Genomic DNA, 18119 nt, shown 5'->3' on the forward strand with positions numbered 1-18119 from the left:
GAATGTGTCAGTTAACCAGAAGGGGGGGCATCCTTATACAATGTATACATATAACAAATCACCATGATGGACACTTTAAATATCTTACAATTTTATTTGTCAATAAAGGAGAAATAAAAAAATAGTAAAAATGAAACATACAGGCACACACAATAATTTGATGGAAATTTAAAATAAAATGCACAAAATCTAATAATCCAATTTTTAAGGCACTTCTGCCTCTTTCTAATGTTGTAACACAAGTAGAAAAACTTATTGTATTTTAAATTGACTTTTGTTATGAAAGATTTTAAACGTGAGAACCAAGGAAAACCTAATAAAAAACACCTGTGTAATAATAATAAATTTTAAGCTATATCAAATATATATATAATTTCATCATATATATATTTTGGCTGTGTTGGATCTTTGTTGCTGCACACGGGCTTTCTCTAGTTGCGGTGAGTGGGGCCTACTCTTCATTGCGGTGCGTGGCCTTCTTGTTGCAGGGCCTTCTCGTTGCAGTGGCTTCTCTTGTTGTGGAGCACGGGCTCTAGGAGTGCGGGCTTCAGTAGTTGCAGCACACTGGCTCAGAAGTTGTGACTCACGGGCTCTAGAGAGTAGGCTCAGTTGTTGTGGCTCACGGGCCTAGTTGCTGTGCGGCATGTGGGATCTTCCCAGACCAGGGATCAAACCTGTGTCCCCTGCATTGGCAGGTGGATTCCTAACCACTGCACTACCCGGGAAGTCCCTGTCATATATTTTTAACCAAATGAAAACTAAAGCTATAAGCAAGGACACTAAAGCCACCTATGGAATACTTTTTAAATAAGTTCTTCACCTCCCCCCTTAGACATAACAGTTTTCTTAATTTGTATCATTATTCTCATATATGTGTTTGTACCACATACTTGCACATTCATAAGTGATATACAACATTATTGACTGGTTTTTTATTTTATATAAACGATACCTTTTTGGCATATATCTTTAACTCATTCATTTTAACTCCAGTGTAATACAGTGACTTAATATCCCTCAATTTATTTATCCCTTGTCTTATTAGTGGATATATAAAGTTTTTCCAAGTATTCCTAATTATGAACAAAGCTGTAATCAATGCTCATATATTTCTCTCCATGAGCACTTTAGAATAAGCCTGGTGGTAGAATTGCTACATAGTATGGTACATTTCACAGTTTTGTCAATTTATATTTCACCACTATATAGGAGAGTTATTTGATTTCCACAGCCTCACTTGGTAGAGTCTGTCTTAATTTTTTCAATCTGATGTGTGTGAAGTACTATATTATCTCATTTTAATTTTCATTTGGCTGATTCTGAGCTTCTATTATGAGATGGATCATCTTTTCATATTTTTTATTGTTATTCAGGTTTTCCTTTTTATGAATTGCTATTCTAATTCTTTGATGTATTTTTCTGTTGAACTTTATCTTAAATTGATTGGCTTGAACACTTTTTTTTTTTTAAAGTCCAGTTACCTCAGAGTTTATTTAAACTAAGAGAAAAAGGTCATAATGTTTCCATGCAGTGCATACTTCTTTCTTTAAATACCAATTGTGAAAAATAAAAGAAAGAATTAGGAATGCTGTACTTGTGATCCATACAAAACACCAACATTTTGGGTTGTATATAATTTAAAGAAATGTATCACTTTTCAAAATACTGTAGTAGCCAGTACATAGAGGCATGCCTTAGGTGGCCATAGGAATGCAGTTTAGAAAATAAAGAAAAAATTCACACTGTAACTACTCAATTTCTTTAAAATCACTGAGCAAGAAAAGCAACAATGAACTTCCATACTGATTTGACATAAATTCTATACAGTACCTTGACTTAAATCCAAGAGCAAAAGTTAAGACTCTCCTCCTCTATTTTTGGTAAACAACTGCATGGTAAACTTAGATGACTTTTCCCCCAGATTTTACCTGGGAGTGGCCTTTTAAATGTTTTATTTAAAAGAGGAAAGGTTTGGCACTTTTATACTGATGTCACCAATGTTAATATTTCTTGGGATCTCAGGAAGATTCATATTCTTTACAGCTGATACAGCACGGGCTGGAGCTCCTGCTAAGCCAGCCGTAGATTTCTCCAATTTAGTTTGTGCATCAATCTGTGTAACAGTCTCATTCATGTTTGTCTCCAATACCATTCTCCCCATCACCATTTCTGCAAAGATATTGTGAACATTGTCTACATGGAAAATTAAATCCACTTCACAGACGTTTTCAAAACACTTGTCTAATGTTTCCACAAATAATTGAATTAGATCTAAAATGCAAGTTCACTTTCTGAAGAATTCTCACAGAAAACAAAATATAACGTTGCATAATGTCTATAAATCAGTTTGTTGTCAGATCCTCCAAATGATGATCCTCCTTCTAGGAAATTACAAACATTTTCATCTCTCTTAGATACCAAATGGAATGTCTCCCTGATGATTTGCTGTTGTGTATCTTCACTGTAGGGCTGGTAGAACTTGGAGAGCTGTGGCTTCCCATGGTTGTTAAAGATGAGGATTGCCTTGATCATGGCTGAGCCCGGCCAACCGGGTGGGAGCTGGGGCTAGGACGGGGGCGGACGCGTGAGCCTCGCCTCGGGATCTTGCTGGCAATCCTTCCCCACCTGCCCCCTCCCGCACCCCTTGAACACTTTTCAAATACTAATTTTTTCAGTCATATATACGTATGTACATATACATGATATAAAATAAATATTACATCTTCCTAATTTGTCACTTATTTAATTTTATATATGGTTACTTTATTTATATAGAACTTTTAAATCATCATGTAATGAAAGTGTCTTTTTTTTCTTTATGGATATTATTTTTTTAAGTTTTGTAACTAAGAAATCTTTTCCTACCTCAAAGTCATAAAGATATTCCTCTATATGTTTTAAATATTTTAAGATTACATGATTAATGTGTGTGTGCAACACAATATTGACAATATTTATTGAATCTGTACATGTTCCAGGCACTATTATAAGCTCTTTGTATGTTTAGTTCTTAAAACATTATATAATATACTTGATGCTTTTACTCCCATGACACAACTGAGGAAATTCAACTGAAAGGGTTAAGCAACTTGCCCAACAGTAGGAAGCCTGTGATAGAGATATATGCCCACTGGGATTCAAATCCAGGCATTCTGTCTCTTCCTAAGTCAATACACAATCTATAATTTTACTATTGACTCAATGCCCAAAATTGATCCTGAGATATAATTTCACAATTCACCTTTCATAATTAAGTTTTTTCTTGAATAATTAATTTAAAGTAATTAAATATTTGTTTACCACTTATCTATATATAATATATTGTATTACACATTGTATTAAAATGAATTTGGTATGACAGTCTTTAGTACTATCATAATTAATTATTTCACTGTATTACATGCCATGAAAAATAACTGAATTACTTTAAAATTGCCTAAGGAGGTTCCAAAATTAACATAATAAAATGACAGTTTGAGAAATGACTCACAAATATTCTCAAAGGGAAATACATTTGGCTTTTTTTAATCTACTAACCCCCCAACTTTCTTGTCCTATCAAAAAGGAATTGCTGGGGCCCTGAACCAAGATGCCGGAGTAGAAGGAAGTGCTCTCACTCCCTCTTTTGAGAACACCAGAATCACAACTAGCTGCTGGACAATCATTGACAGGAAGACACTGGAACTCACCAAAAAAGATACCCCACATCCAAAGACAAAGGAGGAGCCACAATGAGACGGTAAGAAGGGCACAATCACAGTAAAATCAAATCCCATAACTGCTGGGTGGTTGACTCACAGACTGGAGGACACTTATATGACAGAAGTCCACCCACTAGAGTGAAGGTTCTGAGCCCCACGTCAGGCTTCCCAACCTGGGGGTCTGGCAACGGGAGGAGAAATTCCTAGAGAATCAGACTTTGAAGGGTAGTGGGATTTGCTTGCAGGACTTCGACAGGACTGGGGGAAACAGAGACTCCACTCTTGGAGGGCACACACAAAGTAATGTGTGCATTGGAACCCAGGGGAAGGAGCAGTGACCCCAGGGGAGACTGAACCAGACATACCTGGTACTGTTGGAGGGTCTTCTGCAGAGGCAGGGGTGGGGGGGTGGTGGCTGTGGCTCACCGTGGGGACAAGGACACTGGCAGCAGAAGTTCTGGGAAGTACTCCTTGGCAAGAGCCCTCCCAGAGTCTGCCATTAGCCCCACCAAATAGCCTAGGTAGGCTCCAGTGTTGGGTTGCCTCAGGCCAAACAACAAACAGGGAGGGAACCCAGCCCCACCCACCAGCAGTCAAGCGGATTAAAATTTTACTGAGCTCTGCCCACCAAAGCAACAGTCAGCTCTACCCACCACCAGTCCCTCCCATGAGGAAACTTGCACAAGCTTCTTAAATAGCCTCATCCACCAGAGGGCAGACAGCAGAAGCAAGAAGAACTATAATCCTGCAGCTTGTGGAACAAAAACCACATTCACAGAAAGACAGACAAGATGAAAAGGCAGAGGGCTATGTACCAGATGAAAGAACAAGATAAAACCCAAGAAAAACAACTAAATGAAGTGGAGATAGGCAACCTTCCAGAAAAAGAATTCAGAATAATGATAGTGAAGATGATCCAGGACCTCGGAAAAAGAATGGAGGCAAAGGTCGAGAAGATGCAAGACATGTTTAACAAAGATCTAGAAGAATTAAAGAACAAACAAACAGAGATGAACAACACAATAACTGAAATGAAAAATACACTAGAGGGAATCAATAGCAGAATAACTGAGGCAAAAGAATGGATAAGTGATCTGGAAGACAGAATGGTGGAATTCACTGCTGTGGAACAGAATAAAGAAAAAAAGAAATGAGGACAGCCAAAGAGGCCTCTGGGACAACATTAAACGCAACAACATTCACATTATAGGGGTCCCAGAAGGAGAAGAGAGCAAGAAAGGACCCAAGAAAATATTTGAAGAGCTTATAGTCAAAAACTTCCCTAACATGGGAAAGGAAATAGCCACCCAAGTCCAGGAAGGGCAGAGAGCCCCATACAGGATAAACCCAAGGAGAAACATGCCAAGACACATAGTAATCAAACTGGCAAAAATTAAAGACAAAGAAAAATTATTGAAAGCAGCAAGGGAAAAACGATACAAGGGAACTCCCATAAGGTTAACAGCTGATTTCTCAGCAGAAACTCTACAAGCCAGAAGGGATTGGCATGATATACTTAAAGTGATGAAAGGGAAGAACCTACAACCAAGAATACTCTACCTGGAAAGTATCTCATTCAGATTCGATGGAGAAATCTAAAGCTTTACAGACAAGCAAAAGCTAAGAGAATTCAGCACCACCAAATCAGCTCTACAACAAATGATAAAGGAACTTCACGAAGTGGGAAACACAAGAGAAGAAAAGGACCTACAAAAACAAACCCAAAACAATTAAGAAAATGGTAATAGGAACATACATATCGATAATTACCTTAAATGTGAATGGATTAAATGCTCCAACCAAAAGACACAGGCTCGCTGAATGGATACAAAAATGAGAACCACATATATGCTGTCTACAAGACACCCACTTCAGACCTAGGGACACAGACACATACAGACTGAAAGTGAGGGGATAGAAAAAGAAAGTCTATGCAAATGGAAATCACAAGAAAACTGGAGAATCAATACCCGTATCAGATAAAATAGACTTTAAAATAAAGAATGTTACAAGAGACAAGGAAGGACACTACATAATGATCAAGGAATCAATCCAAGAAGAAGATATAACAATTATAAATATATATGCACCCAACATAGGAGCACCTCAATACATAAGGCAACTGCTAACAGCTATAAAAGAGGAAATTGACAGTAACACAATAATAGTGGGGGACTGTAACACCTCACTTACACCAATGGACAGATCATCCAAACAGAAAATTAATAAGGAAACAAAAGCTTTAAATGACACAATAGACCAGATAGATTTAATTGATATTTATAGGACATTCCATCCAAAAACAGCAGATTACACTTTCCTCTCAAGTACACATGGAACATTCTCCAGGATACATCACATCTTGGGTCACAAATCAAGCCTCAGTAAATTTAAGAAAATTGAAATCATATCAAACATCTTTTCTGACCACAATGCTATGAGATTAGAAATCAATTACAGGGAAAAAAATGTAAAAAACACAAACATATGGAGGCTAAACAATACATTACTAAATAACCAAGAGATCACTGAAGAAATCAAAGAGGAAATCAAAAAATACCTAGAGACGAATGATAATGAACACACAATGATCCAAAGCCTATGGGATGCAGCAAAAGCAGTTCTAAGAGGGAAGTTTATAGCTATACAAGCCTACCTCAAGAAACAAGAAACATCTCAAATAAACAATCTAACCTTACACCTAAAGGAACTAGAGAAAGAAGAACAAATAAAACCCAAAGTTAGCAGAAGGAAAGAAATCATAAAGATCAGAGCAGAAATAAATGAAATAGAAACAAGGAAAACAGTAGAAAAGATCAATAAAACTAAAAGCTTTGAGAAGATAAACAAAATTGATAAACCATTAGCCAGATTCATCAAGAAAAAGAGGGAGAGGACTCAAATCAGTAAAAATAGAAATGAAAGATGAGAAGTTACGACAGACACCGCAGAAATGCAAAGCATCCTGAGACTCCTACAAACAACTCTATGCCAATAAAATGGACAGCCTGGAAGAGTTGGACAAATTCTTAGAAAGGTATAAACTTCCAAGACTGAACCAGGAAAAAATGGAAAATATGAACAGACCAATTACAAGTAATGAAATTGAAACTGTGACTAAAAATCTTCCAACAAACAAAAGTCCAGGACCCGAAGACTTCACAGCTGAATTCTATCAAACATTTAGAGAAGAGCTAACACCCATCCTTCTTAAACTCTTCCAGAAAATTGCAGAGCAAGGAACACTCCCAAACTCATTCTATGAGGCCGTCATCACCCTGATACCAAAACCAGACAAAGATACTACAAAAAAAGAAAATTACAGACCACTATCACTGATGAATATAGATGCAAAAATACTCAACAAAATACTAGCAAACACAATGCAACAACACATGAAAAGGATCATACAGCATGATCAAGTGGGATTTATCCCAGGGATGCAAGGATTCTTCAATATATGCAAATCAATCAATGTGATACACCATATTAACAAATTGAAGAAGAAAAACAATATGATCATCTCAATAGATGCAGAAAAAGCTTCGGACAAAATTCAACACCCATTTATGATAAAAACTCTCCAGAAAGTGGGCATAGAGGGAACCTACCTCAACATAATAAAGGCCATATATGACAAACCCATGGCAAACATCATTCTCAATGGTGAAAAACTGAAACCATTTCCTCTAAGATCAGGAACAAGACAAGTATGTCCACTCTCACCACTAGTATTCAACATAGTTTTGGAAGTCCTAGCCACAGCAATCAAGAAGAAAAAGAAATAAGATGAATCCAAATTGGAAAAGAAGAAGTAAAACTGTCACTGTTTGCAGATGGCATGATACTATACATAGAGAATCCTAAAGATGCCACCAGAAAACTACTAGAGCAAATGAATGAATTTGGTAAAGTTGCAGGATACAAAATTAATGCACAGAAATCTCTTGCATTCCTATACACTAATGATGAAAAATCTGAAAGGGAAATTAAGGAAACACTCCCATTTACCATTGCAACAAAAAGAATAAAATAACTAGGAGTAAACCTACCTAGGGAGACAAAAGACCTGTATGCAGAAAACTATAAGACACTGATGAAAGAAATGAAAGATGATACCAACAGATGGAGAGATATACCGTTTTTGGATTGGAAAAATCAACATTGTGAAAATGACTATACTACCCAAAGCAATCTACAGATTCAATGCACTCCCTATCAAATTACCAATGGCATTTTTTATGGAACTAGAACAAAAAATCTTAAAATTCATATGGAGACACAAAAGACCCCGAACAGCCAAAGCAGTTTTGAGGGGAAAAAAATGGAGCTGGAGGAATTGGATTCCCTGACTTCCGACTATACTACAAAGCTACAGTAATCAAGACAATATGGTACTGGCACAAAAACAGGAACATAGATCAATGGAATAAGATAGAGAGCCCAGAGATAAACTCACACACCTATGGTCAACTAATCTATGACAAAGGAGGCAAGGATATACAATGGAGAAAAGACAGTATCTTCAATAAGTGGGGCTGGGTGAACTGGACAGCTACATGTAAAAGAATGAAATTAGAACACTCCCTAACACCATACACAAAAATAAACTCAAAATGAATTTGAGACCTAAATGTAAGACCGGACACTATAAAACTCTTAGAGGAAAACATAGGAAGAACACTCTTTGACGTAAATCACAGCAAGATCTTTTTTGATCCACCTCCTGGCATAATGGAAATAAAAACAAAAATAAACAATTGGGACCTAATGAAACTTGAAAGCTTTTGCACAGCAAAGGAAACCATAAACAAGATGAAAAGACAACCCTCAGAATGGGTGAAAATATTTGCAAATGAATCAACAGACAAAGGATTAATCTCCAAAATACATAAACAGCACATGCAGCTCAATATTAAAAAAACAAAGAACCCAATCCAAAAGTGGGCAGAAGACCTAAATAGACAATTCTCCAAAGAAGACATACAGACGGCCAAGAAGCACATGAAGAGCTTCTCAACATCACTGATTATTAGAGAAATGCAAATCAAAACTACAATGAGGTATCACCTCACACCAGTTAGAATGGGCATCATCAGAAAATCTACAAACAACAAATGCTGGAGAGGGTGTGGAGAAAAGGGAACCCTCCTGCACTGTTGGTGGGAATGTAAATTGATACAGCCACTATGGAGAACAGTATGGATGTTCCTTAAAAAACTAAAAATAGAATTACCATATGATCCAACAATCCCACTACTGGGCATATGCCCAGAGAAAACCATAATTCAAAAAGACATATGCACCCCAATGTTCATTGCAGCACTATTTACAATAGCCAGGTCATGGAAGCAACCTAAATGCCCACTGACAGACACATGGATAAAGAAGATGTGGTACACAATGGAATATTACTCAGCCATAAAAATGAATGAAATTGGGTCATTTTTTGAGACACGGATGGATCTAGAGACTGTCATACAGAGTGAAGTAAGTCAGAAAGAGAAAAACAAATATCGTATATTAACGCATGTACGTGGAACCTAGAAAAATGGTAGAGATGAACCAGTTTGCAGGGCAGAAGTTGAGACACAGATATAGAGAACAAACATATGGACACCAAGGGGGGAAAGCCGCTGGGGTGTGGCAGTGGTGGTGTGATGAATTGGGAGATTGGGATTGACATTTATACACTAATGTGTATAAAATTGATGACTAATAAGAACCTGCTGTATAAAAAAATAAAGTAAAATTCAAATATTAAAAAAAAAATTTCTGGGCTTCCCTGGTGGTGCAGTGGTTAAGAATCCACCTGCCGGGCTTCCCTGGTGGCGCAGTGGTTGAGAGTCCGCCTGCCGGTGCAGGGGAGGCGGGTTCGTGCCCCGGTCTGGGAGGATCCCGCGTGCCGCGGAGCGGCTGGGCCCGTGAGCCATGGCCGCTGGGCCTGTGCGTCCGGGGCCTGTGCTCCGCAACGGGAGAGGCCACAACAGTGAGAGGCCCACATACCGCAAAAAAAAAAAAAAAAAAAAAAAAAAAAAAAAAAAAAAAAAAAGAATCCACCTGCCAATGCAGGGGACATGGGTTTGAGCCCTTGTCCAGGAAGATCCCACATGCTGTGGAGCAACTAGGCCCGTGTGCCACAACTACTGAGCCTGCGCTCTAGAGCCTGGGAGCCACAACTACTAAGCCCGTGCGCCACAGCTGCTGAGCCTGCCCTCTAGAGCCCATGCTCTGCAACAAGAGAAGCCACCAAAATGAGAGGCCTGTGCAAATAAATAAAATAAATTAAAGAAAAAAAAAAAGGAATTGCTAAATTGCTGTTTAAGTCTTGAGACTTCTTCAAGTTTAGATAAGTGGGTAATTTGTTATTTTTATTTTCTGTAGTTTCTAAGTATTCACTTGTATTATGATTTCATATTCTATATTAACATTAAAATAATTGAGAAAGTGCCACCCAATATCTTTTTTAGCTTCTGTGGCTTTCATCCTCACTGCACTGCCTCATGTATTCTACCCTGTTTGTCTGAGATCTTCTCTGATTGTGAATTTTCCCAAGCCCATTTCTAGTTATCAATTTTATGTACAGAAAGATATGGTTTGGAGAGTTCAAAAGTACAGCTCTTTCCACAGGATCAGAAATGATTGTGCTTAGTAGCGGGTCTCATTTTAATTATCAGATCGTCAATACTGAGGAGACAGCAGGCTATTTTTATGATTCTAAAGCTAGAGTTGGGTTTGCTATTAGTTTTATTGAAAAATTGCAGGATGATGCTACCAGTAGAGGAAGATGCAGAATTCAGAGCTGCTATAAAATTTGCTTTAAAAATACAAATAAAACAGTAAGTAGGGTACATGCAATGGTTTTGAGTCCTAGGAGGATTGATAGTTAATATTTAAAGTATTAACATTAACATCCTTCTTGTAAGATTGAAATACACATCATGGATAGTAGTCTCCATATACTTATAGGAAAATGAAGGTTGTCCATAAGCCATTATATATGCCATGCTGCTTCTAAACTTAAATAAGTAGGAATTTCAGTCATAGGCTAAATGCATAAGGAAATTTAAATGTGTAAGGAAATATAAAACTTTAGGTATACATTTTTTTTCTTAAAAGCAATAAGTTAAATTGGATGCTCTCATTGAAGTGCCAAAATATAAAAGACTAGCTAGGTCAAACCTCAGTGCTAGAACAAGATGTGAATTTACATGGGAGATATTACAAAATAGTTACATGATTCCAAAAACTCCCACCACCATTGAGGGTATTTAGGGATGAGGATTTGGAGAATGAGAATTTCTCTAGTGACAGCTGGACTGGGCTCAGAGTGCTCCGCCCATCCCCAAGAGCAGGAATCCCTGCCCTTCCCCTCAAATCCAAAGAGAAAGACTTCAGTGAGACCTTTCAGACAGTTTGACATCTATTCTCTGAAGCAGAGCTGGTGCAGTGAACCTGGGTTGAAGGCAGAAAGAAAGCAGAAGAGAACACTTTGGTTGGTAAGTCTGTCCGGGGTGTGTTGGATATATCTTTCCCATGGACCTGATTTGTGCAAAGAGAGAGAGACAGGGAGAGAGAGAAAAAGGGATTATGTAAGATTTTGTCCAATAATTTTGCCATTTGGTGTCTGAACAAGTCTCTGCAGAGACAAGATGAGTTTTCTTGAGATTCTCATCTGCACCAGCAGAAATAAATGGAGTTTTGTAGTGGCCCTACACTGTTTCACCTTAGTCAATCTGGATCTACATTTCCTAGTAATTCCTTACCTATACGGTTTCAGGCCATGTTGGCTTTGGGAGAAATGTGCCCGGCATTTGGAAGTCAGAAGTAAAGGCAGAAGTAAAGCTTAACCATTAAGCTCTGAAGGTCAGTGCAGGGGCCAGGCATTCATAGTTGCTGTTTCACTGGCTCGCCTAATTAGCATAATGCTGTACTTGAACTCATAACTCCTCCAGGCCCTTTTATAGTTTGTCTTGAGGGTCCCTGTTTGTCCTTGTAAGGTGCAGTTTGTTCTCATCCAGGTCGAGCTTTCATTTTTGACAGCCAGTCTGGCTGACCGATAGTAACTCTAGGGTCATCACCAGATTCAGGACAATAGACTGCTTTACCAGCTCCTACATTGTATGATCCCTGCAATACATTACTTACTCTGTATCTCCCTTAGCAGTTTCTCTCCTCTGATCAAACTCAGACGAATGAAAGCTGTAATAGAAAGAAGGTATATCCCTCAAAATTGAGAGACCTTCAGTGATGGGGGAAGAGGTTGAGGGGAATCACCAAAGAAACCAAAGAAGTGCCTACCCCCAGGAAGGAGTCTGCTTTCTACCGCAGCCAAGCCCAGAAAGCAGGCAGCTTGATTGGCACTTGCCCATGACTGCAAGCATGCAGGCTTTTCATCAAGACAGAGCCTGCTGGCAAAAGAGGAGTAACTATCATTTTGTCTGAAGTTGGAAACTTTGACTTTTAAAATATAGGACTGGGCATTCATTGTACTGAATTAAGATTCTGCTTTGTGACATAAGGTGACAGCAACTTGAATTAGCTACGAGTTAGCAGAAAAGCCATGGGTGCCTAAATTTTTATCCAGTGACAGGTGAAAAGTAGCCCCACTGAGCAAAGTTAAATAGACAGGGTGGTAATATAACAAAGATGGTTTTGATTGCATCCCACTACTTGTGCTTGTTCACTATTCATTGCACAAGTAAAACTTGCTTTCTTTACTTCCCAGGTGTTTGTCTGTTTACTTCCCTATATGCCTGTTCTACTTCTTCCTCTTTTCCAGTGTTTTCTTGACTTTTATGTTTTCTGCTTTGCACTAGCATCATTATCTATTTGCAAATGTCTCCTTAAGCAATTCGATTTCTGAATTCAACATCTATGTCTTTTACATTCAATGACAAGCAAAGTTGCAGCATCAAAGACAAATTAGTAGTCAAAAGATTTGAGATTGTTTTCCCTTAGAATGAGGTGGAAATAACCATGATCCTTTCTGGAAAGCACTAGGGTATGAAGCTGTTTTCTATTTAACCACTGCAGGTTCACAGAGAATGTGCTAATATAGTATTACTCAGAACTTTTAGAACACACAGCCTGATAGAGCATGAGGTTTTATTTCCTAGTTAAGTTTAAATCCCAAGGAAGAGTAGCCTAAGAAAATGTGTAAAAGTATGTGTTTTTTTATTCACAGTGAACTAGTATGATTCAAAGCATTAACTAAAATATTATAAAATAAATAAGAATATCAAAAAATTTCTAATATGAAAAACCACTAAATATATGCAAAGCAGCTTCATCGTTGACCTGTTTATTTGATATAAATTAATAAGTCCTGTGTGATTCCACTTCCAGCTTTAATGATTGACCTATGGTGGTGATGTTGGATCTTCTTTCAATGAAATTATTTTGAAATAGAAGTTTAAATATAGAATAAGGCACAGAAAAATGTTAAGTGAAAATGGAACATAGCTTTGAAGGGATATTTATGTTGGCTTTCTGTTCTACTCTCACTGCCCACTTTGGGCTTCCCAGTCCTGTCCTGTGGAGCAGTAATAATGACAGAGAAATCATCTAAGCACAGGCTGTGCAGATGTTCTAATTCAAGGCCAACTTGAAAAGTTACCAGTAGAGCAAGGTTCTCTAAGTTTAAATGAGCTGCCAGTGCTACCGTTTGGCAGTGTTGAGTGTGCAGTAATGAACAGAAGAGAAAAGCTATTGAATAAAGGAAGCAGTGGTAGGTACAAAAAGAGTAGGTTCAAGAGAAAATCAACAGGACAGCCATACTTGGAGAGAGAGAGAAGGAGAGAGAAAGAGAGGTGAGAAATAGGCAGAAACTGTAAACTATTCACACAAAATTGAGTGGGTCTAATATTACAGTGGAAATTTACTCAAGAAGAGTTAAGTTTTTTGCAGTGACAACAATGCCTATTCTCCACTCTGGTTACCCTGGCAACGTGACTTCTTTCTTACAATAATGCCATTATAATAAGAAAAACAATAGACAAAAATGATGTGAAAAGTGATTAGAGGGCAGCTCTCAATCCGCCTTGGAAATGCTTGGGGGGAAAATTTGAAAGGTATTTTTTTCAAAAGAAGTGAAAGCATGAAGAAATTCACTGACTTGGGCAAAGACAAGTAGAATGTGTTACCTTCAAACATCTTCTTTTTTGTGTGCCGCACAGTTCCACCCTTGGACCAAGGCACATAGAAACCCTTCCTGCATTGCCGTATGCTGGAGGGCCCACACTCTGGTCTCCTTCCAGCAGCATCTGTCCGTGAGCTGAGGCATCCCTGGGCCTGTTGAGATGTGTGCATTCAGAGCCCATGCATCACCTTCCAGACCATAGTACTTGTTCCTGTGCACTGGAATTTTGTACCCAAATGGCTCCTAATCTGTGTCCACAGCCTGCCTGGGTCCTCTCTAGGGTGGATTATATATCACTGTTGTGGGTACCTCCAGGCTCAAGTGTCGGCCAAGGGGAGGTTGTCCGTGGAGACTTTGGACAGGTCTGTTAGTCCCAGCTGGGGGGCGCCGCTATAGTATAAGACTGAGCCAGGGCTGGAGGAGGAGGAGGGGCACACTACACGGCCACGTTTAGGCACTAAATTCTGTCCTTCCAGGTAATTTTGAGGAGTGCCTTTTATAAAGGAAGAGATTAGAGCATATTTAACTCTTTGTTGTTTTGAGTTTAATGTAACATTTACATATTTAGACGTATGGAATTTGAACCTCCATTTCCTCTTGTCTTGATCTTGCGAATGTCAAGGGCAGACCTGATACTTGCATGTCATAGATAATTGCACTTACATTTGTGTTGACAGTTCTTTTTTTTTTTTTCTGTAAGTGCTTTAAAGGTAAGGATGAATAGTAACCTACACATATTATTTCTAAGTATTACTTAGACAATCTGTAAATACAAAATTAAGATGATGCATCTTATTCTTATGAAATTGCCTTGGTTTTTCTATGCATACTCTCATCAAGGATCAGAAAAATGAACAGACCAAGAGCCAAGGGAGAAAGTATTTGCAAAGGTAGCTGCATGAATCTTTTTAAAGCTACGTTAAAGAATGAAGCACATGAATTAGATTATGGATATAACTCACGCAAGGTGCAAATTTTTAAAATATCATATTATTTTGACATTAAGTCTTCAAAAGCAACTCTGAAAAAGTGTGAGCTAATGCTTCTCAATAGACTCCTTTTGTTGGTGACTTCTTTTTATATTTTGCCTCAAAAACTACTCATATTTTTAAAATATTGTTCTCACCATTTGATCAAAGAACCAATCCATGTGAAAGCATTTTAAACTGTATTATATAAATTTAAACACTTTTATATGTTATAATAAACAAATAAGACAAATAATTTATGTATATATTATATATAGTGAAACTGTACTGTGTTCATATAAACATTAGCCTAATTATAGTAAACATTTATGAAAATGCCTTTGAGCTCAACGTTGCATCTTACCAAGTAAGACAAGATATGTCTAAGCACATAAACTGAAAGGCCAAATCTATTTTTACCCTCACATTTGACTTTAATATTTGATATAATCTTCCTTATAATTTATTTGTGTATTTATGTAATATCTACCTTTAAGAGTCAAGTTCAAAAGCATGATGCCATTCACCAAAGATAATGTTGCAGACAGCTAAGTAACACTGCAGGACTCTGGAGATTCATGATGAGCAAGCACAGAGGAGGTCCCTGTTCCAGGGGAGCCTGCAGACTAGTTGGGGAAAGGTCATGAAGAAGCCCCATATATTAATAAACATGTATAATTTCACTTTATTCAGATAAGTGCTTTGTAAGAAAGGAAAGTGATCTATAAGAGCATCTGGTAAAGCAGTGGTTGTCAAGCTTTAGCACACATCATAAACCTCAGGGGGGGTTTGTTAAAACACAGATTACTAAGCCCTAACTCTAGAGTTTGATTTTGCACTTTTAACTGCTTCTCAGATGAAGCTGATGCTATAGGCTCTGGGACCAAACTTTGAGAAAGAGTCATAAAGAAACCTCACTAGGTTGGGAGATGCTTGTTCTTACCTTTGTATCTAGCATGCAAAACAACATGAGCTCAGCGAGTACTGATTTCAGTTATGTGCTTCCTGTAACATGTCCCACTTACCAGGGATTTCATTCTTCATATGACCATCTCTTCAGGAGTGATCCTGAATTTGTTATAATGAACACAATCAATTGAGCAGAAAACCAACAAGTGGTAGTTTTATGACCAGAACTAAAAGCTCTATGCTTTCTCCTTTCCTCTTTGGTTATTGTCATTTATAAAATTATGTTTTAAGTAATAGGAAGTGCAGGAAATCTTCTGTGAGAGAAAATGAAGAATGATAATTACTGTAATGGAAGCAATAAGCAATTGCAACAGAGCAAAAGGCATATAATACAAGAAAAGTAAGTTACATAAAATACTGTGTCAAGAAGCCATTGGTTTACAGCCTATAGTTTAATTTAAGCTGAAGAAATTGTACAAAATAGTCATTAGATATTACATGGATTTGAGATGTCAGTATGTCAAAATATTGCAAGCTACACCAAAGTAGTTAAATGGTGGATAATTCATATTTGTAATATTTTGTTCAAGCTACCCTATTTTTGTTATCTTTGAGTAGGTACCATCCTACTCAAGCTGAAAAATTAAATATTAAATACTTAAAAAACAAAATTTAACCATTATGCAAATATAATACTATTTTAAGGACTTATGACTGATCTGGTTATAATATAATTATATAGATGGAACTATAGATTAAAATTCAATGTGGTTATAATTTTATAATAGTATTTACATTATAGGCATTTCATATCAATAAAATAATGAAAGATTATAACAAAAATTTTAGAGATAAAGTTGTATGTTTAAATAAATTATTCACTATTTTGCCTGTAGGCTACAACTACACAATCTAACAACACTGTATTTTTCAAGTAATGGAAGAAATGACCTTCGTATGCATTTAAAAGAAGCTATTCCTAAATGTTTCCTTTAGGCTATTAAGTTGAACAGCCTGATATTTTTAAGAATTTTACTTGCTTCTGTAAAAATCAATTTTTTTTGTTCATTTGTTCATTTAAGCCTGAAAAGCAACTCTGAAAAAGAGTGACCTAATGCTTCTCAAGCATGGTTTTGCTCAAAGAATATTGACCTTAGCAATAAATTGAAAGTATTAGAGATGAGTTAGCTGGAAATTAATGATAGATTGACTTATGATCACGTCTCACCAAAAATATGTATCAAAATATAAACATACCAATACGGGATGGGCCATAATTAGTACCATTCATATCTATAGTGGATAACTAAATAAAAGCAAACTTGGAAATAATTTCTGTGCTTTGGGTACAATTTCTTTTTCCTGTTATAAAAATTTGCAGGAAAAATGGCTGAACTAGTGCAGACCTTCTAATTCTGGTTTGATTAATTTGCCTTTTCTGTATAACCATGACTTGGGGTAGTTGGGGTGGAATACAATTAGAAATCATGGGAGTTAAATTATGATGAATTGTAATGTAAGTAAATGTCCTAAAAGAAGTAGCAGAACTTATCAATATTATCAAAATGGTGGTTACAAGATTCGGCTACGTCACCATCTCCAGGAAATTGTTTCTTGACCCAATCTATTGGAGTCAAAGTGGGTTACATAGCCCTCCTCTATTCATTAGCACCCAGTGCTTGACTCTGCTGTGGTCTAGCTTACCACATGTTAATGCTCGTTCACTTATCTGTCTGCTCCTTTGAACTGTGAACTCCTTAGAGAAATTGATTGTGTCTTATTCATTTTTCCTCTTTTTTATTTTAATTTTTTATTAAGTCTTTATATTTTGAGAGCAGCTTCAGGTTCAAAACAAAACTCAGGGGAAGATACAGAGATTTCCCATTTACTCCCTGCCCATATGCATGCATAGCCTCCGTCATTATCAGCGTCACTCACCAGGATGATACATTTGGATGAACCTACGTCAATGCATCATAATCATCAAAATCCCTAATTTACATTATGGTTCACTCTTATTGTTTTACATTTTATATGGGTTTGGACAAATGTATCATCATTATGGTACCATACACAGTATTTTTACTGCCTTAAAAATCCTCTGTGTTCTGCCTATTCATCTCCCTTCTGCCCAAACCCCAATCCCCTGGAAAGCACTGATCTTACCTTTTTATTGTCTCTATAGTTTTCCCTTAACTAGAATGTCATATAGTTACTGTACTGTATATATAGTTACTGTACATATACAGTTACTGTACTGTATAATTATACAGTACATAGTATTTTCAGATTGGCTTCTTTCATTTAGTAATATGAATTTAAAGTTCTTTCATCATTTCATGGCTTGGTAGCTCATTCTTTTTAGTGCAGAATAACATTCCATTGTCTGGATGTACCACA

General features: G+C 37.2%; 1 pseudogene across 1 annotated transcript; it reads right to left on the reverse strand.

The window, feature by feature from the left end:
• Positions 1 to 1955: 1955 nt before the first annotated feature.
• Positions 1956 to 2532, reverse strand: LOC307062726 (AP-3 complex subunit sigma-1-like; annotated as a pseudogene). Its single transcript has one exon. The product of its transcript is annotated as an AP-3 complex subunit sigma-1-like (transcript).
• Positions 2533 to 18119: the final 15587 nt, after the last annotated feature.

Source organism: Hyperoodon ampullatus, assembly GCF_949752795.1.
Source record: "Hyperoodon ampullatus genome assembly, chromosome: 1".
Taxonomy (NCBI): domain Eukaryota; kingdom Metazoa; phylum Chordata; class Mammalia; order Artiodactyla; family Ziphiidae; genus Hyperoodon; species Hyperoodon ampullatus.